This window comes from Euprymna scolopes, chromosome 15 (genome assembly GCF_053919585.1).
Source record: "Euprymna scolopes isolate OS-2025 chromosome 15, ASM5391958v1, whole genome shotgun sequence".
NCBI classification, from domain to species: domain Eukaryota; kingdom Metazoa; phylum Mollusca; class Cephalopoda; order Sepiida; family Sepiolidae; genus Euprymna; species Euprymna scolopes.
In genome coordinates this window covers 25,852,651-25,875,150 of record NC_136496.1, presented here as the reverse complement: position 1 = coordinate 25,875,150, position 22,500 = coordinate 25,852,651, and the positions used below count along the sequence as shown (strand labels likewise).

The 22,500-nt window shown below is 30.4% G+C and overlaps 1 protein-coding gene across 5 annotated transcripts in view; it reads left to right on the top strand.

The window, feature by feature from the left end:
• LOC145293752 (uncharacterized) overlaps window positions 1-22,500 on the top strand; it is a 273,003-nt gene that overhangs the window by 100,588 nt on the left and 149,915 nt on the right. For 3 of the 5 annotated variants that reach the window (XM_080140238.1, XM_080140236.1, XM_080140232.1), the window contains exon 1: window positions 7,556-8,970. The exons of 1 other annotated variant lie outside the window; for it this stretch is intronic. The gene's annotated coding sequence lies outside the window, so the exon portion shown is untranslated. Of the gene's footprint in view, window positions 1-7,555; window positions 8,971-22,500 lie in introns of those variants that run through there. One more of the 5 variants, XM_080140235.1, reaches the window with a different exon arrangement.

The window sequence follows — 22,500 nt, the reverse complement described above, 5'->3', positions numbered from 1 at the left end:
ATTAGAAATACATTAGATTTTTATTATTCTACGCAAGACAAATATATATTGATATAAATAATTATATATGTATATATATATATATATATATATATACGTATATCTAAATATCTATACATATATACACACACACATATATATATAAATATATCTCTATATATACATACGTATACATGTATCTATGTATAATGATATCTAACCTTATATATAAATATACATGAATATACATATAAACAAATATATGTACATACATAGACACACACACACACACACAGACGTATATATACATATATATACATACATAATGTACATTATATATAAATACATATTATACAATCTATATTACAGTGAAAATATCAAACTTATAGCAATCTTAATATATGTATATATTTCTCTCTCTCTCTATATATATGCATATATATATATATACACATATACACACACACACATATATATATATGTGTGTGTGTGTGTGTGTGTGTGTGTGTGTGCGGCTTTCTCTATTTTAAGTTTGAGTTGTTAAAGATATATTCTTTGGTATAGGGTGACTAAAAAAAAACGGGCCCCAACTCTAATTAGGCCCCGTTTCTTAGTGTTTTGTCCGTATGAAATAAAACTTTGGTCATAACTAGTTTATTATATGAAAAACATCGCATAAAACCACAAGGGTCTTTGGCCTTTTTTTCTCCGTTCTACAGCATATGTTCTAGATGGCATCCATTTAGTCTTTGTTTTTTTGGGGCACCCTGTATTTGTATGTGTGTATACGTATATATACATATATTTATATGTACAAATATGTATATACATAAAAAATGTACACATATATAAGTATGTAAATATGATAATATATAAATTCGCATGTATAGATATATGTATATAAATTAACATATTTATATATATATATATATATATATATATATATATATATATAAAGCTGAATGTGTGTGTATGCGCGTGTGTGTATGCGTGTGTGTGTGTCTGGTCATGAATAGGCTCCTATATGGTTGACTATGTAAAAAAAAAACTGATTACATATAATGATAGAAGATGTATCGAGACACAGGAATGGGTATGTTTGATCTTGCAGAACGGTGGTTCATTAAAATTGTAGGGTCTGCGTTCGCGCCTGGTCAACAAATATGGAATTAAAAATAAAAAAAAAAAGCGTTTACAAGTGTTTTTGATATCGATATACATAAGAATATTTTGATAAGTATGTTTTAACTTAAATAGGGATGGTATAATAAAATTGTGGGGTCTACGTTCGCGCCTGGCCTCCATAGAATGGAAATAGGCACACACTTTAATAAAGACTTTTCATATCTATCTGTGTAAGTATACTTTGATAACTATGTTTCAGTTTGAAGACATATGGTATAATAAGATTATCGGTTGTTCGTTCGCACCTGACCTCCATAGAATGCTTTGCAGACGTAAAACATACACTTTGGAGTGACGTAAATATTTTTATTTATTGGCAATTTAAAATCAATAAATATTGATCATTTTGCTGTTAGTTTCAGTAATGGAAAATTAAGTTTTAACAAATAAAATCTTAAAAAAATAAATAAATAAAGGAATCGTTTTTGGCATCGGAAAATATGCCCCCTTTGTTTTCCAATTCGAACCCCATACTGACACCACTAAAAGTTCCGATTTTTCCGATTCCCGATTCCGATTCTTATAATCTTCTCAACACTAATATATGCGTTTAAAAGAACAAAATATTTTTATCTCTTCTCTATATAAATAAAATGAACTCATTTTTCCCCGTCTGATTTTGACATTAACAGGATTAAAAATCAAGATATTTCATGCAAATATAATATGCACAAACGCCAGAACAATATCTGAGGTGTGTTATAGGCTTATTATTTTTCAAATTCCTCGATAATCTTAGATTTCTATACTTTTTCTGCTGAGAAGTCACGGCCAAAATCGGTTAGGATCGATGGAAGTGGTAAAATATTTTCTCTCTAATAAATTCCTCTTCCCCCTTCCACCACTTAACACCGTTTGGGGATCGTTCACAAAGAACAGTTGAGAAGAGAACACCGGTTTGGCTTCGTAGTTCTTTCATGTGAAGTTATTTAAAATCACTAAACTAAGCTGCAGTGCTCTGTGGCGTAGTGGTTAGCGAGCTGGACAATTCACATTATACTTCACGTTCGCGCCGACCTACCGTAGTCGTTCCCCCCCCTAAACAACTGGAATGGACTTTTCTTGGTTGCCGGACTGTTAACGTTGCAGATGTTTTTTTTTTTTTTTTCACACTTTATTTTCCTACTTTTACTCATGACTCCGGGTTTGATCCTTCCTACTTACCTACCATAACATTTTTTAAAACTCCCCCCCCCGTCCCGGAAACAAACACTCGGGCAACGCCGGGTACCCCCGCTAGTAATTAAATAAACAATTTACTCCGTATCCTGATGGTTTAAATTATATCAAATTAACCAAAGTAAATTAATAGAAAATATCCAGAACATCAATAATAATGCATGATTTATCTAAAAATGTATATATCTGAACCAAACATATATGTGTTAAAAAAAAAACAAACAAAAAAATGTATTATTTAATTGTAATTCATTATTTGGATAAGTATGATTTATTATTATTTTTTTTTTTATTACCGACTATCATCCTCATCTTTTTGTTGTTGTTTCACGACGGTTACCGTCACGGTTACCACCTGCCGACGGCCAGAGGAATAGTTGGTCGAAACGTCGTGAAATAACATCTTAGAAAACATGGCCCTGTCGGTGGGGCATTAGAATACACCGACTGCCCCCCTGCGGAGGGTAAAAATCCCCCAATGGGGGTCCTGGATATGACCTTAAACTATATCCAGTGGTGAGGCCCCAGCTTGTGGGCTTTGGGGAGTGTGGAACCACCCTTTAATTACCATTGTTCCCAGGTCCACTCTGACCCGGAGTGGTAATACCTGTTAGGGTTCCAACTATGGGTTAAATAGAAAATGACTTGAAAACAACAAATATATTCTATTAAAAAAATAGTTCTTCAAAATCTTTGGATTCGGTATTAAATAACCCGAAAAGAGTTGATATGCCGTAAAACAAAAACAACCAACCAACTAAGAAAAGAGGAGGATAATAGTCCGCAAAAAATAAATTAATAAAAAAAAAATATGTAAATGTATTTTTTTTTAATTATATATATATATATATATATATATATATATATATATATATATATATATATATATATATATCTTATATATTTTTATTAACTAGTTATTAGACCTATAATTTATTAGAGAATATAATTTTTTAACTAGTAATTAAAGCTATAACGGCGTATTCTTTTCCTGGTATGGATTCTCAGGTATATAACCATTGATATCTTATAGGTTTTTTATGTAGAGAGATTTTTATGTAGAGAGATGTGCTTCTCGGTTGTTAATTGTGCTTAGCTGGTGTCGGATATATACTCGAGAGTCAAAGCAATGAAAAGAATATGCTGTTGTCATAGCTCTATTAATAATTACAGTAAGACCACGTGATACGATGGGCTTAGGTTACGTTTCTTTTTCAGGCTACAATGTGGAATACGTTTTTATCGGCCCCTGGATACGGTGTTTGCCCCGCCTTACGGTGTTATTTATAATGTTATTTGATTATATACTGTACTGTATTTTGTTACTACTTTTAAATGCCGTATCGCGGGGTCCTACTGCATAGAGATGGTACAGGCGAATAAGAATGCACATATATAAAAGTAATACTAATAAAAACGAAATAAGTAGTAGAATCGATTTAACTAAACACTATATTCAAACAGTAGTTAGTAAATAAACACATACATTTGTGGAGAAATTAAACATGAATTGGTTAATGACGTAGATCCAGTATATATAAATAATTTTTTTCTTGTGTTTTAAGAGAGATGGTGTTTAATAAACACTGCGGATTTAATATACTGCTTTTGTTTTTTTAAATCTTCGGAACATTGTTTCATGGCGAGCAACTGATGATTAAGGCTAGGACAACAGCATATTCTTTTCCTTGTTTTGGCTCTCGAGTGTGTATCGTTGATATCTTATATGCTTTTATGTAGAGTGACGTGGTTCTCGGTTGATTAACTGTGTCAAACTGTGTCGGATATATACTCGAGAGTAAAAACAATAAAAAGAATATGCTGTTGTCAAAACGCTAGTGATGATGCTTTATGAGGATAATTTCATGCAAATAAAATTACTCAGAGATACAGGAGATCAATTGACTTACTAACAAAATAATGTTCCACCTGGTGACAATTTTGTATAAAGGTTCCATGGTTCTCTCCATCTCTGTCTCTGTCTGTCACTCTGTCTGTCTCTCTGCCTCTCGCTCTCTCTCTGCCTCTCTGTCTCTATCTCTCTCTATATATATAATATATATATAATATATATATGTATGATAAATATTATATATATAATGTATATACTTATAATATATATATATGTATGTATAAATATATAATATATATCTATATATATATATATATATAAATATATATACAATATATATATAAATAGATAATATATGTATTATATATAAATATATTATATATATAAATATAATATATATACAAATATAATACACTATATGTATATAAATATAATATATCTAAATGTAATAGAATATATATATATATAAATATATATATAAAATATATATAAAATATATAAATAATATATATATATAATATATATATAAATATATATATATTATATATAAATAAAATACATATATATTATATATAAATATATATATATATATTATATTATTTACCTAAATATAATATATATTATATATAAATATATAATATATAATTATATTATTTACCTAAATATAATATATTATTTACCTAAATATAATATATATTATATATAAATATAATATAATACATATAAATATATAAATACAATATAATACATATAAATATATAAATATTATATAATATATATAAATACAATATATACATATAAATATTATATAAATATAATATATATAAATATATGCATATATATGTATATATATATATATCTATAATATAAAGCTGAGTGTGTGTGTGTGGGGGGGGTCACGAATAGGCTCCTATAGGGTCGACTATCTATAAAAACTGATTACATATAATGATAGAAGATGTATCGAGACACAGGAATGGGTATGTTTGATCTGGCAGAACGGTGGTTCATTAAAATTGTGGGGCCTGCGTTCGCGCCTGGTCCACAAAGTATGGAAATAAAAAACGTTTACAAGTGTGTTTGATATAGATGTACATAATAATACTTTGATAAGCATGTTTTAACTTAAATAGGGATGGTATAATAAAATTGTGGGGTCTGTGTTCGCGCCTGGCATCCATAGAATGGAAATAGGCACACACTTTAATAAAGACTTTTCATATTTATCTGCATAAGTATACTTTGATAATTATGTTTCAGTTTGAAGAAATATTGTATAATAAAATTATTGGTTGTTCGTTCGCACCTGACCACCATAGAATGGAAATATGTTACAAAGTTTAACAAGTTTTTTTTTTTTTTTTAATATAGATCCACAGAATATTGTGATAAGTGTTTCAGTGTTAACAGGTACGGTATAATAAATTATGGGGGTTATCTATTTGATTTTTACGTTCATCATATTTTACTTTGGTTTTGATACCCCCAAATTCGAAGCTATCTCTTTACAACCCTTCCTGTTCATAACCTATCATACTTTCATACATCAGAGTCCATTTTCTGTAGGCTGTTTTTGAACCCACTCAACGACGGGTACTTTTGCTAGTATATATATATATATATATATATATATATATATATATATAGAGAGAGAGAGAGAGAGAGAGAGGCAAACACACAGACAGACAGAGTTAGAGAGAGGGAAAAAGAGAAAGAGAGAGAGAGTGTGTGTGTGTGTGTGAGAGAGAGAGAGAGAAAGAGAGAGAGAGAGAGAGAGAGAGAGAGAGAGAGAGAGAGAGAGAGAGTGATTTAATAAAAATCCGATGCGATAAGTTGGGTTAAATCAGAGTCTGTTAATTATGAGGAAATTAAAAATTAGTAATTTTCTACTCTCTCTCTCTCTCTCTCTCTCTCTCTCTCTCTCTCTCCTTCCTTCCTTCCAATTGCAGGTTAAATAACATTCCTATTTGTACCGATGTTCGTATTTTGTTTATAGTGAACTATTCTTATCTTAGTTTTATGACGTTTCTTGCTAAATGTGATTAGAAAATCTGTTGGAAAAAAACCTGGTATGCACCGTAATAAATAATAAGGTTAGGCCAACCAACATGCAGTGGGAAAGAGAGAGAAAGAAATACTTATATAGATCATAAGAGAGAGAGGGAGAGAAATATGCAGACGTTTAATAATTAACGGATCACATTGTGACTTAATTGCAAATTACGGATAATTCGATTAATTAAATTGGGATTTTTGTGATTTTTTAGAAAAGGTCTCAAATGAATAAAAAAAAATAAAAATAAAAAAAATGACGGGAAAAATAAATTCACAAGAATTAACTCTTACCAAATGCAAGCTAAGTTAGTCTTCTACCTACTTAGAAAAATATGTCCTTTTAACTTATTTTAAAGTATTTTTTTTTTCAAATAAAGATAGTGTTAGGTCTATCGAATTAGAATGGAAAACAAAGTTACGCATAATTGGATGCGTTTTTATCCGAATTTTGTTTAAGTTTCGATTATCGCGACTCGAGTAAACTCGAAAAACACTAATCAGGGTAAGTAGAAAAGTAATTTGGCTTTGGTTTTGGTAACATCTATCCGTCTCGTATTTACTATTAATCACTGCGATTTTAAGCACTATTTTGTGTCCTTAAATCATTCAGCAGAAAAAAAAACAAACGGTTTCTTATTAAGAGTGGTACTAGCGGCTTTTGGATGTAAGGAAAATAGAGAAATGTATTTATGATGTAGTACTAGTCACGGGACGAAGACGAAACATGCCAAAAATCACGTAATTTGATCAAGTAGTTCTTTTGTTTGTTTTATTTATTTATTTATTTATTTTTTTCAAGAAAATCAAATTTTATTTTGTGTCGAGGAGGAAAATGTCTAGCGAATCAGCGGAGAAGGACGGACAACCTTAATGCACGTGGAAACTGTCGAAATAATCACAGATTATCTCCTTTTTTTTCTAGAAAACATGACGTTGTCTGTCATTTATCGGTAAAAAAAAAAAAAAAAAAGAAACGGCAAATTTGTTTTTCGTAAGAACAACAAAAATACTTGATCAATTTTTGTGATTTTTGGAGTATAAAATCTTCATTCCGGGACAAGTAGGTAAAATATAAACGGTTTTCTTCATTTTTGTGTTTCGTTATAACGGCCAGTCTCAATAAACACTGAAAGGGCTTAAGGAAACAAACGTTTATTTTTTTTTTTTTTTTTTTTTTTTTTTTTACAAAGGCATCACCACATTATCAAGGCCCAGACGCACATTTGTTAGCATAATAAAATTGCTCGTCGTTATATTAAAAAAAAAAAAAGTACCACATCTTTTTTTTTTTTTTTTACTATCTACCACTCCCTCCCGTGGTTTCTTGCTCTGTTTAAGCCTAACCCACGTTCTCTTGCTCTCCTAACCCGCCCTCCGCAGCAGGTTTACCCTCCGTCTCTCGCCTTCTCCTCCTCCTCATCGACTTCGGATTCCAGCCTCCGCCCCTACAACCAACGAGCTCTACGACATAACTTCATCCGTCATTTTTATTCTTTCCTTTTGCAAAAAAGAAAAAAGAAGAAAGAAAAGAAAAGAAAAAAAAATCACCGACTTCCACTTCGCGTTTCTTCAGTTCTTCGCCCTTCTCCGGTTGTTCCTTCTGCCCTCCTGTGTTTAAAATTCAAAAAAAAAAAAAAAAAAAAAAAAAAAAAATCGACTTACTCTCCTTCTCTCTCATGCTCTTCTGTGGGGTACCAACACAACAATAATAATGTCGCAAGGGCAACACGCGCTAACACGAACAGCCTTCAGACAGATTTCAATAGCTCGTTCGGTACTAAAATAAGAAACGCGCTTTAAATTCATATCCATACATATCTACCCATCTCCATAAATATAAATATATTTATAAAAATAACAGAAAAAAACAAGAAAAATATATATTTTTTCATTTCTCGAACGTCTAATATTCTCGAAGACATAGTTCTTCAGCGATATACAATTTTACGAGACACCAAGAAACCGTTTTATTTATATTTTCCAAAACAGCGCATATCACTTGATGTCTTATCATAAAAACAAACAAATATTAATAATGTTTTAAACGTAAATATTTATGTTAAGCAAAACATATACTAATATAATTTAAACGTATCTATTTATACAAAATTAACCATATCATTTATATTTAAAGCATACGTATTTTAAAGCGCAACAATTGGTTAAGAAATTTGTTTGTGTTATTCAATATTACTAATATATATTTGTACATCTCTGTATCATTTTTGATTATTGAATAACTTGTACGTTTATATGAGATTATTGTTACTAATTAAGATATTAGAAATATAATTTATTTGTATATTTGTTTAAGAAAGTTTATTTATTTTACCTAAAATAAACTGACGATTTTTTTTTTTTTTACTTATTCTTGGAATTTTGACGTACAATGATATTTGGATAGAGGACACATTGTAACCAGGGCAAACGGGGCGAAACTATATGCAAGTTTACGGACAGACAGACAAACAATCTGGAAAGAGGAGCATCTGCATTTTTTAACGAAATACAAAGGAAAGAAGAAAAGGAAAACGAAACGGACAAATAACAAGAACGAGACAAAAAGTCCGAAAAACAAAGACGAAAAAAAAAAGAAAGAAAGAAAATCGGTACGGAATTTATAACATATGATTACTGTATTACGTTGACAACCGGGGTAAAAAAAAAAAAAGAAAAGAAAAAAAAACAAATTTTAAAACACGGTATACCGATTACTTTAGGTAAGGAATACTCTTTTTATTTATTTATTTTTTTTTTTTACAAAATTTAAATTTTATTTTAATTTTATTTACATTTTATTTTTAAAAAAATTCTAATTTTTTAGATGAGGATTGGCAGTTCGAAGTATTTACGTTATTTTGGTTACTTTTCTCATCTTGAATGTTTGTTTAATGTTATTTTAGTTTATTTTAATTTTTTTTTTTGCAACGTTTTTGCCGATGTAACCTTTGACCGTCTTCAAACTCTAGAATCTGCTCTGAATTTCAAACGGAACACTTTTGCATGACGTTTCCGAATTTTTTAGATGAGCATTGGTTATTCAGATTATTTGGATTCTTCGGACTACTATTCTCATCTGGAGTGTGATTTTTCACAACGTTTCTGTCGATGTAACCCCCGACCTTCTTCAGGTGTATCTTGAATTCCGTCAAAGTTCGACAGAAGCATTCGCGAGTTCAACAAGAGACACCTGCAGAAGGTCGGAGGTTACATTGACCAAAACTTTGTGAAAATCACAATCAAGTTGAGAACAGTAGTCCGATGAATCCAAATAAAAGAAATTCTTGTGCAGTTTAGGTAAACCAAAATATGAGGAAAATACAGGGACACCGTTTGTAAGAATGTCACTTGATTGGCTATTGAAAATAACTTCATTATTGTAATAGAATTTAAAAATTAAAATGAAACAATATTGAAATTGACGTAATAAAATAAAAATTAAGCAATATTAGAAAACAATAATTTATGAAATGATTTTTATTGAATACACAAACTAATAAATGATATTGTTTTCGGATACATGAAAATATACAAGGAAATATCTGATTCGATTTCCTTCTCCGTCACACAAATTACGACAAATGTAGATCGAACATGATTATATTTTTTATAATAATTATTATTAAGGAATTAATAATCAAATAACGATAATGGGAGTTGTTTTACTATACATATAGATTCGAAAAAGTTGCAAAATAACAAAAACAAATATATAACAAATAAATATTATCAAAGGCAAGATCAGTTACTTTTCTACCTAACTGGATAATTTGTTAGTGTTTTTATTTAATGTAATATGTTTATTCAACTAGAAAAAAAACACAGTGTTTACCGATGTATTTTAAAATTCAAAATGGCGCCGGATTCTTCGCTGAACACGGTAAGTTTGGGAAAATGGGTTAAAAATAAAAAAAAACTAAACAAAATACTTTTAAAAACCACCGATTATATGCCAGCCTATGTTACCGTAACATATATTGAGCGAGTTTTTAACAGTATTTTGTATATATATTTTTTTAATTTTAACTCATTTTCCCAAACTTGCCGTGTTCAACAGAGAGTCCTGCGCTATTTTTAATTTTGAAATACATCGGTAAACACTGTATGTTTTTCGAGCTGAATACACATGTTACATTAAATAAAAACACTAAAAAAGTATCCAGTTAGGTAGAAAAGTAACTTAGCTTGCCTTTGATAACATTTTTTTTTGTTATATATTTGTTTGGTGACAACTTTTTCGAATCTATGTGTATAGTAATACAACCTCCCCCAAAAAACTTTTAACAATAATATATATATTTTTTTAAATTATGTTACAATAATTACGTCATTTTCAATAGCCAATCAAATGAAATTCCTGCAGGCGAGGTACCCCCAAATATGCTTTAGTATGTTCCTTGTGGTTTGGTTTATCTAAACTGCATGAGGGTCATTTTTTATTAAATCCACAGGGGGTGGGAAGGAAGCATGGTGTAGTTCCGTCAACCATGACCGGGCAGAAGTTCTAAGTAATTCCCAATTATAGGCTACTTATCCCCTCACTTAGGATTTAACCTTTAACCTCCATAAGAGAATTAGAACTGAATTGTGCAGTTTACAGTCCGGAGTATTTAGCAAAGTAGTTCACAAGCGGAAAAAATAAAATGCTGATAGAAATCCACCCAATAAGTGTCATGAAGTCCCCCAATGACAATTATTGAGTAATCTTTTTTTCTTTTTTTTTTTTTTTTTGTGGGGACATTTGAGACATTATTGACGTTCCACAAACGGCGTGTTCTAGTCCGCCATGACGATTGTCAGTCTAACTTACCAAATCGACACTGCTTGCTTTTCGGACCGAATAAAAGCTTTAAAATATGTTATAACTCACAACTTTCCCAGGTAACTAGAAAAATAAGTAATCCTGCCTTTGGTAACGTTTATTTCTTATATATTTGAATTTTCTTTTTTTTTTCTTTTTTTTTTTTTTTTTTGCTTCTCTGCTAAATCCCCAAGGACTGTACAACCGCTAGATAGAAGTTTTAAGTAAAATTCAATATTTAATTTGTCTTTCGTTAGGTGAAAGTACAGAATAGTTAGCAAAGCACGCCTCTACATGTTAAGAATCGCTTTCCAATCAACGGCGTTATTATTTTAGCGCGGTCTCTAAACTGCACAAGTATCAACTGTAGTATCTGTTTTGAAGCGACACTATTTTTAATGTCATCAGTCAGCAAAAGAGAAATCTATTTATTCACTTCTCAGTGGGTGCTTTTATACAGCAGACACGCGTAACTAAATGTATGCGTTTCTTTGAAGTGTACTGTACAGCTTAGGAGGCCTACTGTCACTGAAATTTCAGAAACAGCCACTGGTCGTTATCGGTAAGGATTTAAAGGTAAACAGCTGTTGTGAGAACACAGCATATATTTTTTCTTTTTGCATCGCTAATAGAAAGTAGAGAAAGAGATTGTACAGACTTCCCGCTATATTAAAAAATAATAAATTAATAAAGTTTTCAGGTTTGTTTTATAATCCACAAAGTTACGAAAAAGTTGTCAAAAAATGATATATAAAAACTAAATGTTATGAAAGGCAAGATCAGTTACTTTTTTTTTTACCTAACTGGAGAAGTTTTTAGTGTTTTTATTTAATGTAAAATGTTTATTTGGTTTGAATAATGCGTAGTGTTAAGAGCTACGAGTGAACAAGAAAAAATGGCCGCGATATCTCTTTACAGCTTTGAATATTTTACAAAGAGTTAAAAAAAGAAATAAAGCAAAATGGTGGTAAAGACAACCCAATAAATGTCACGGTAAGATTTATTGGGTGTGTTTTTACCACCTTTATGCTTATTTTTTTTTTATTTTTAAATCTTTGTCAAAACTTCAAAGCTGTTGCCATTGTTTTCTTGTTTGCCCGTCCACGGAAGACTCGTTCACGGAAGACTCGTTCATGGAAGATTCGTCCGCGGAAAACTCATCCATTTTTGCTAGGTAAGAAAATTGGGAACATTATTGAATAAATATCGATTGAAAACACAATTTGCAACCTTTCTTGAAGGAGATACAGTTTTTAAAAGACTACACCCTCCATAATATTAAAAAAAACAAAACAAATTTTTTTGCTTCTTTACTGTTGTTTGAAAACAAGATAAAATCGATTTTTCTAACTGTTCGTTTTCTACCTAGCTGGATAAGTTTTTAGGGAGTTTTCCATAGACGAGTCGTCTGCAGACGATTTTAAAAAAAAAATCCCATATTGATTTTTGGTTTTAACTTGATATGCTTTACAGTGCTTTCAATTTTAAATAATAAAAAAAAACACTTTAGAACAAGTTAAATCATGAAAAATAATTCGGGTTGATATAAGAGTAATTTGGCTTGCTTTGGTAACATTTATTTGTTTTATATTTATTTTTGTGTACCTTTTGTTTTTTGGTTGTTTTTAGTTTTGTTGACTATTCTAATAGATGTTCAGTTAATCTGGCGAATTAAAGTTAAAGCTAGTATGCAGAAGTCATAAAGAACATTCTCGGACACGCTTATGTCGTACAAAAGAATCGGGCATTTTTTAACAAGAGAAAATAAATAAAGCTAAATCAGAATTACATGCATAAAGAACGGGTCTCAAACCAAACTCAAGCCTCATCCTCGAGTGGATTTTATGCTTTAATAAGCAGTAATTAGTTTTCTATCGTTGTAACACACACACACACACACACACACACATATATATATATATATATATATATATATATATATATATATCAAATTACCTTGTCTGTTTGTGTGCGAAACGGTATCTACCAAATTACTCGGTCGATTTTTGTTCTAGACTTGGAACTTTACATATAGGCGATTTAGACTTCGGGATAAAATTCGATTTAGTTTTTAGTCGGCAGGAATAGCTGCTAAATAGTCAAAATGAACAAAAAAAATGAAGCTTGGCAGGCGTAAGTCGACTAAAAGTGCTTCTATACGCATGCGCAAAGAAACATATATATCAACAACGTTATTTTTCAAGTTTTTATATATGCATATGTGCTTAACTGGAATGGTAACTAATAATGCAATGTGTTTTGGTTTCAATTCTAGCTGATGGCACCCAAGCCATATTTATTTATTTTTTAATTTTTGAAATCGCTACTATATGTTGAATACAATATAATACAATACAATATAATACAGTACAATATAATACAATATAATACAATACAGTATAATACAATACAATATAATACAATACAGTATAATACAATATAATACAATACAATATAGTACAATATAATACAATATAATATAATACAATATAATACAATACAGTATAATGCAATATAATACAATATAATACAATACAATATAATACAATACAATACAGTATAATACAATACAATATAATACAATGCAATATAATACAATATAATACAATACAACCCAATACAATATAATACAATATAATATAATACAATACAATATAATACAATACAATATAATACAATATAATACAATATAATATAATACAATACAATATAGTACAATACAATACAATATAATACAATATAATATAATACAATACACTATAATACAATACAATACAATATAATACAATACAATATAATACAATACAATATAATACAATACAATATAATATAATACAATACAATATAATACAATATAATATAATACAATACACTATAATACAATACAATACAATATAATACAATACAATACAATATAATACAATACAATATAATACAATATAATATAATACAATACAATATAGTACAATACAATACAATATAATACAATATAATATAATACAATACAATATAATACAATACAATACAATATAATACAATACAATATAATATAATACAACACAATATAATATAATACAATACAATATAATACAATACAATACAATATAATGCAATACAATACAATACAATAAGAAATAGAGTATATAATAAATACGAACTCTGCGTGAATTAGAATATCATATGTAAACATATTTTACGACGGTGCAACGCCGGGTGTCCTGCTAGAACATGATTACCCCCCCCCAAAAAAAAACAGTCGTCTTTTAAAAAGAAGTTAATGTTCATCTTGTTCTTGTTTTTGCTTGAACCTGCCAAATTGTATTCTCTTTAAACAGTTATAAACAGGTGCACTCGAAAAAGTATCATGAGCATGAATGTTTTCAGATTGGCAAGATGCGGATGTTGGGCTTTCATCAGAACGTTAGCGACAATAATTATCTTTTTTTTTTTTTTAAATCATTATTACTTACTTTGATATATTCTTTTTCCTTATCAGACCAATTGGTGGTTTTCCCTGGAGTCTGAATGACAGCAATCTACTCAGTATTCCAGAACATTACAATTAAACTTCGTTATTTTATTTAACTAATCTCTCGTTGAGTCTTTCTCTCTCATTGGTTTTCAATCCTCTTATAGTTTTGTTCCACATACAGCTGTCAATCTCGTATCCTCGGGTGGTATTCAGGCCTTGATAATTAATAAGTAGTCTTGTGACGATTAATTGGAATCGGGAATCGAAAAAGTCGGAACTTTTTGATATATCGAAATCCGAAAAAGGTGTGCCTGTTTTCCGATGCCCAAAACGATTCTTTTATTAACTTTCTTTCTTTTTTCTTTTTTTTGTTTGTTTTGTTTTAGAGCTTAATTTTCCACGGCTCGTGTTAAGGATAAAATCATTGCAAACAATCAGTAAAATTAAAACCTATAGATTACCACCAAAAAGTGTATTTTTTGCCCGGCTTTACCCTGGCGTAACATACGCTTAAATATGATAATTTTATTTGTCCATAATTCGTATATTATTATAGAATCATGATTTCAAAAGAAAAAAAAAACAAAAGTGCTTAGGTGCCATCAGCTAGAATCGAAACCGAAACTACAGCATTTAAAGCTGGTGATGCTACCACTGTACCAACGTGACACGCTTATAAATCAATTAAAAATTAAAAATAAAGTAAGATGAATGTATAGAATGTTTAACGATTTTTTTTTTCATTTTGGACCCATTATTGATCCCTTAAAAACAATTTTAACCATAAAAGAACGGCCCGTAAAAATCCAATCATTTGAGGTCCCTTGCGCCGCTCTGCGAATTTTAGTTTCAGAGGAGATAGTTTGAAAATACTTAGACCGGTAGACAGACAGACAGCCCGACAGACACAACCAGACATGTAACCGTTTATATATATGATTTTCGAGTATGAAATTGTCAAACCCAGCGACAGTTCCTGTAATCATCTCTTATAGGTAAGCATTATTAACGACAACTTTGTTGACCTGCAGATTCGTTTTCAGAATTGGCCTGCAGGGTCGTCTTCTTTTTTTTTTTTTTGTACTAGTGGGTCATCGCTTATCAAGACTGAAACACCACTCGAGGATGCTTGCTACCGATCATATGTATATATATGTATAATTCAAATTTAAATAACAAAATGAGAAATAATTACAACGATTTTCGGAGTTTGTAATCATGTCCATGTTCCTTTATTTTCCTGTTAAATTTGGTAAGTTAATTTTCTTCTGGTGAGTTAAGGGCGGAATACATTCAAAAATTGACATAATTGCGTGAATGATTCTGCACTACAAAACAAATGCTGTCAAAGAATTGAGCATTTCAACGCACTTAAAGAAATAAATGGTGAGATGGTCAATATCGTGTCATTTATTTGTATATGCTCTGTAGCTACATCGAGCTTCATAAATTAAAGGAAAGGTGAAATATAATTGAATAAACATATTTCCCCATAAACAGACACATATTATTATTATTATTATTATTATTATTATTATTATTATTATTATTATTATTGGCGGCTCACAATGAACTTTCCCACAAGTCATCAAATATCTGTCCTTGAAAACAGCCTGTGGTATTCCCTTGATGCTGAGTGACAACAAGTCTCCCCAGATTTCCAGTACTCTCCTCCTCTTTCGATAACATTTGCAAATAAATTTGCATTATCGCAACAATTGCTTGCCATTAACTTCTCGTTGGCAGCAGATATTGGTCTTCACTGGAATTTGAGTGGTAATAAACCTCCCTGAGGTCCTAGTTCTCTTCGAACTTACCTAGCCGAGGTCTGATCGGTGCTCTCTTCTCTGTCCTTCTTTTCTCCTTGACTCTACGGCTGTTTGGTCTCACTCTTTTTTTTGGGGGGGCAGTGATGTTATAATAGGGGATGGTGTGCGATTTCAATGTTCTTGGTTCCATGTAGCGCTTCATGTTTTACCTCTGCAGCAGTTTGTCTGGCTCGCGTTTATTATTATTATTATTATTATTATATTATTATTATTATTATTATTATTATTGTTATTATTATTATTATTATTGTTGTTATTGTTGTTATTATTATTATTGTTATTATTATTGTTATTGTTGTTATTATTGTTATTATTATTGTTATTATTATTGTTATTATTATTCTTCTTATTATTGTTATTATTATTATTGTTATTATTGTTATTATTGTTGTTATTATTATTTTTATTATTGTTATTATTATTGTTATTATTATTATTGTTATTATCATTATTATTATTATTATTATTATTGTTATTATTATTGTTATCATTATTATTATTATTATGATTATTATCATTATTATGATTATTATTATTATTATGATTATTATTATGAAAAGTCTTATTGTAATTTTCTGCCACTTCTCTGTTTATTCTCATTATATCACGCCCTCCCTGAATGATTTCTTTCCATTTTTAATCAGAATCTTTCCAACATCGGTGCTAGATTTTTACCTTTACTATAATAATGCCGGCTTTTTTCTCCTGTCCTAACGAGAAGCATTTTGCTTCGAAATTCATGGCCGGAAGAAGTTTTTTCCCCTTATTCCTCTTCCAGTAATACTTGTTGACTTGGTAATGTAATAAAATTGCTTTGTCCCTTTACGCTTTATATTAAACTTAATTACATGGAAAAATGCGAACATGAAAAGTAATATAATTACGGTTAAACTTAGAAAAGTAAAGGACTAGTTGTTAAAATTGGAAAATAAAAATACAAGGTATCTAGTAAAAAACTATAATAAATTTATAACTTAAAATATTGCAGCATCAAGAATTGATTGTATAATGTTAAATTGAAGTTTTTTTTTAAAAGTCTTAACGCTGCAATATGATTGCATAATTTAATAATTATTATATAAATATATGCATATATAATTAAATAATATATACATTAGTGATGGGACGATTCCAATATTTTTCCCGATTCCGATACAATTACCGATTCATTGCGAATCGGTACAAAATTTTCCGATTCCAATGCCAATTTCGATACACCAAAAAACTCCGATTTTTCCGAGTCCCTATTCCGATTTACCGTCCCAACACTAATATATATATATATATATATATATATATATATATATATATATATATATATATATATATATTTATTTTATCTTTTTTTTAATAATAAATAAATAAATAATACGTCCAAATAAAAAAATGGGCGACTTCCTGAGAAAAACACCGGTTCTCCGAGGCTGAGTCATAAACATTACTATCGTTTAAAAAATTAAAACAAAAGCCACTTAAACATATGAACGATAAAAACGAAGCAGTAGGTCGTCTGTGGCAACATAGCGGAGTGGATAAGAGTGCTGGACTGAGATACATAAGGTCCAAGGTTCGAATACTACCAACAGTCAAGCTACGCTGAAGAGGAGTAGGGCTCCGAAACACGCGTGTCCGTAGATTACTATTTAAAAAAAATAATAAATAAATAAATAACTAATACGCCAAATTGGGCGACTTTCTAAGAAAAACACCAGTTCTCCGAGGCGGAGTCATAAACATTACTATCGTTTAAAAAATAAAAATAAAAACCATATATATATATATATATATATATATATATATATATATATATATATATATATTAGTGTCGAGACGACTAATCGGAATCGGAAAAATCGGAATATTTAAGGGTATCGGAATCAGAAATATTTATACCAGTTTTCCGATGGCGAAAAGATTCTTTTAATTGTCTAAAAAGCTAAATCTTCTCTTGCTGTTAGTAATGGTAATACAATAAATATTCATTGATTTTAAACCATCAGTGAAGCTAAAATTGGTAAATCCTCCCCCACCAAGTATATATTTTACATTTAAGAAAATATTTGCACATTTGACATGTGTGCTTTTACGGTAATCAGAGAAAAAAATACAACTACGTAGTTAAATATTTAGACATGTATAAAGAATCAGAATCGTTAATTGTATCGGAATCGTATGGAATCGGTAATTGTATCGGAATCTGGAAAAGTATTGGAATCGTCCCATCACTAATATATATATATATATATATATATATATATATATATATATATACATATATATATATATATATATATATATATAAATTTAGTAAAAACATATACGTATATTTATTACTGGCAGGAATTGTTAGGATACACTGATGATTGCGTAAGTATGAAACACTAGTGTATGTACATCTAAATTAATAATTATATATATGTATATATATACATATATATATATATATATATATATATATATATATATCATTCAAACCTCTCTATATTATTGTTGTCAATAACCACAATAAAAACCCTAAAGTCTTGGCCTCTCTTTATATTTATTTATATATTATTTGTATATATATAAATAATATTTATTGCAATAACAGAATAAGATATTACATACTCATTTATATTAATGTATCAAAATACCGTGCTTTTATGGAAAAATCATTGAAAACTGGCGGTAAAATCGAATGATGTATTGTTGCTTACGTTAGTGCGATATTAGTCTTTAACTGATTTACATACTGTATTGAAAAACGATTTCTTATTAACTCATATTCAATAATTAGAATTTGATGGAAGGGACAGCCCGACAAAAATTGAAAAAAATGTTGCATTCAATTTGGAAGCAATATCGTGATATTGGCTTCTGCAGAAGGCTAGTTCTTAAAAAAAATTACGTTGTCGTGAAAGTTTCGTTTTATTTTAAATATACAGAAAAATAAGGAAGAATCTACACAGTGGTTGTAACAAGACAAGATTTTACTCTGAATGTTTTACATGAGGGGACCAAAGATGGGAGACCGGTCGAGCGCCTGTTGTGCAATAGAGGATAGTATTGAAAACGGCTAGCAGTATTCTATTAGTTGGAAATCTTCCGAACTTTTTTTTAATGTTTATTATTTACTAGCCTAGGTGCCCGGCATTGCCCGGGTTTTTGGAGGTGTGTGTTAAACAAAACAAAACAAAAAACTGGCAGTAGGTAGGCAGGCTCTAATACGCACCGTGAAGGAGGAAAAGAACGTGACAAAAAATGTGACGTCTTAGCCGTTGCGGTCATTGCCAAAGCGGAAGTGGTGAACGTTTAAATTAAGGCGAGTCAATCGAAAAGAGGGGATAACTTTCGAAAACATCGGCGAAAAAAAAAAACGACCCCTCCTTGCAGAAAAGTACCCAGTTGAGCGTGAAGGAATTTATGTTTTTAGTCAATTGTTCGATATTTGTCGCCCGAAGGTCGAGCTTACAAAACAATACTGATCTAGTGAAAATCCGTTGCCTCTGTCGAAGGTTTTAGGAAGACATACATACATACATACATACATACATTTAAACAGACAGAGTGAGATTTATATTGTAGATTATTGACTATGAGATTTCCCCCGAGATCGTTCACTGGCAAAAACAAGTTGTTGGTTGTTTTTGTTTTGCGGCATATCAACCTTTTTCAGGTTATTTAATGCCGAATCTAGTTATTTTGAGGAACGATTTTTAACGAAGTATATATATATATATATATATATATATATATATATATATATATATATATATATATATATATATATATATATATATATAAACCAGATTCTATTTAACCCATAGTTGGGACCCTAACAGGTACTACCACTCCGGGTCAGAATGGACCTGAGAGCAATGGCAATTAAAGTGTGGCTCCACACTCCCCAAGGCCCGCAAGTTGGGGCTTCACCATCAGATATAGTTTTAGGTCATATACAGGACCACAAAACCAAGTGAAGTGCTCATAGGCAGATAGTATCACTAGGTTTTCAGCACTCTCCGTTTCTTCCAATCAATCTCTTTGCGTTTTCGCAACAGCCATTTGCAATCGAGGTTTTCTTAAGAACGGAATATGGTTTTCTCGAGACGAAGAACTGCATTGTTCCTCAAGAGTATTATCCATACGGTAATAATGAACTTCCTTTTTTTGGTAACTTTTGTTCGCCCAGATAATTTACAACAATTTTCTGCAGAACCAACCTACACTAGTATCACCATTTCATCCTCAAACAAGGTCGTACTACTCTTTGGGCGCTGAGTTCCATAGCGGCCAACATATTTATTTAATAATCGCTCCTTCAGAAAAGGCTAACGCATGCGCACGTAACAGTTTATTTATTTATTTACTTACGTTTGCTTAGTAACTAAACCATTTATTTAAAATTTGTCACTTTTACAAACATTTTTAATTCATATGCGCAGATAACTTTTTGGTAAATATTTACATTTAGGTCCGCCTTATCAATTTTCTTTAAAATGACGACTTTTATTAGTTTTCAGAAAACCTCGGTGCGATAAATAAATCTACTTCTCTGCAACCGACACTGAAACTCCCTTTTTTTCAAATAGTATTTGCGGGTGCGTATGCTGACAACGAATATCAGAAAATTTGGCAAATATTTTTCACCCCCTCCAAAAAAATGGTGCTTATTCCGAAAGTTGTTCCTAACATGGGGAGGTTGAGAGGGGAGTAATCCGAAAGCCGTTCTTAACACTTGTGGAAGTGGGCTTAATGTAAAAAAAAAAAATACCAATTTTTAATGAATATCAAAAGAAAAAAGTAACTAAAATATTTTCTGATAATTTCTCATTTTTACAAATATTTTTAATTTACATGCGCGGATGAGCAACATTGTTGAATGGTGCGAAAACAAAGCGTTTTTATAATAAACTTCGGGTTTGTTTTACCATACACATCGATTCGAAAAAGTTGTCAAAAATATATATATACTTATAACAAATAAATATTATCAAAAGAAAAGATAAGTTACTTTTCTACCTAACTGGATAATTTTTTGTGTTTTTATTATTCATGAAAAGAGTTAAGCCAAGTAAATAAATAAATTACAAATGTTTGTAAAAGTGAGAAATTAAAATTTTTAATAAAAATAAATGGTTTAGTTACTAAGCCAACGTAAATAAATAAATAAATAATGTTACGTGTTAGTCTTTAGTAAGGGAACGACCATTAAATAAATATGCTAGCCGCCATGGAACTGAACGCCCAAGGAGTACCATTCCAGAAGTGAGGCCTCCTATTTTGTAAAACTCCAAATTTAAAACGTTGAAGAACCTACGAAGGTCGAAAAAGGTACCGTCAAAACGAGCGATCACTTCTGCTCCAGAATTTATTTTTCTATCTTGTCATCGCATTGCATTTTTCCCCTACCTTCATTAATATCTAGGTAACGAAAAAAAATCCTGAGAGCGCTTTGTCACGCGCATCTCTGTCGCCATTCTGAAATCTACGACTCCATCTCCTATATGTGCTAGCATCAATTGCATCAGCTTCCTAAACGTTCAACAGGTTAATATTGATCGGTTCAATTTTTTTCTGCGGAGATGAATTCAACGACGCACCTCTGCTTTTTATTTTTCTCGTCTATAACAGAGGTTGTCGTTTTCTTCTTACACTGTCAATATCTGCAACAGAGAAAGGGGGAACATTCAGGCCATGAATGCAAGTTCAGTCCTCAAAACAATGCAATATGCATTCCCTCTGATCTATCCGGGCGGAATAAAATAAGAGATATCACTTTTGCAAGGTCTCTCGGAATTAAATTCTTGCTACTGACAGTGGCGTTAATAAATGCTTAGAATGAATTATAAATAGACTTTATTTTGTTATAAACTTTAAATGAATGTTTTAAAAAATTAAATAAAACAGGTGAAGCATGCATGGGTTCCCGTGAGTGCACAGTTTACAAGGAATAAAAAATGACTAAGTTCAGCATTTGCCCCCCCCCATTTAGCCCCAAATGTCCCCAGGGGATGTCAAATCCTGATGAAAATTAGCAAACGGTGAAGTTTTAGGCCTTAACATATGTAAATTTGCTTCTGCACCATGCAAAAAAAAAAAAAAAAGAAATGACTAAGTCCACCATTTGCGCCTCCCTCCACTTAGCCCCCAAAGTCCCCAAGTTCTT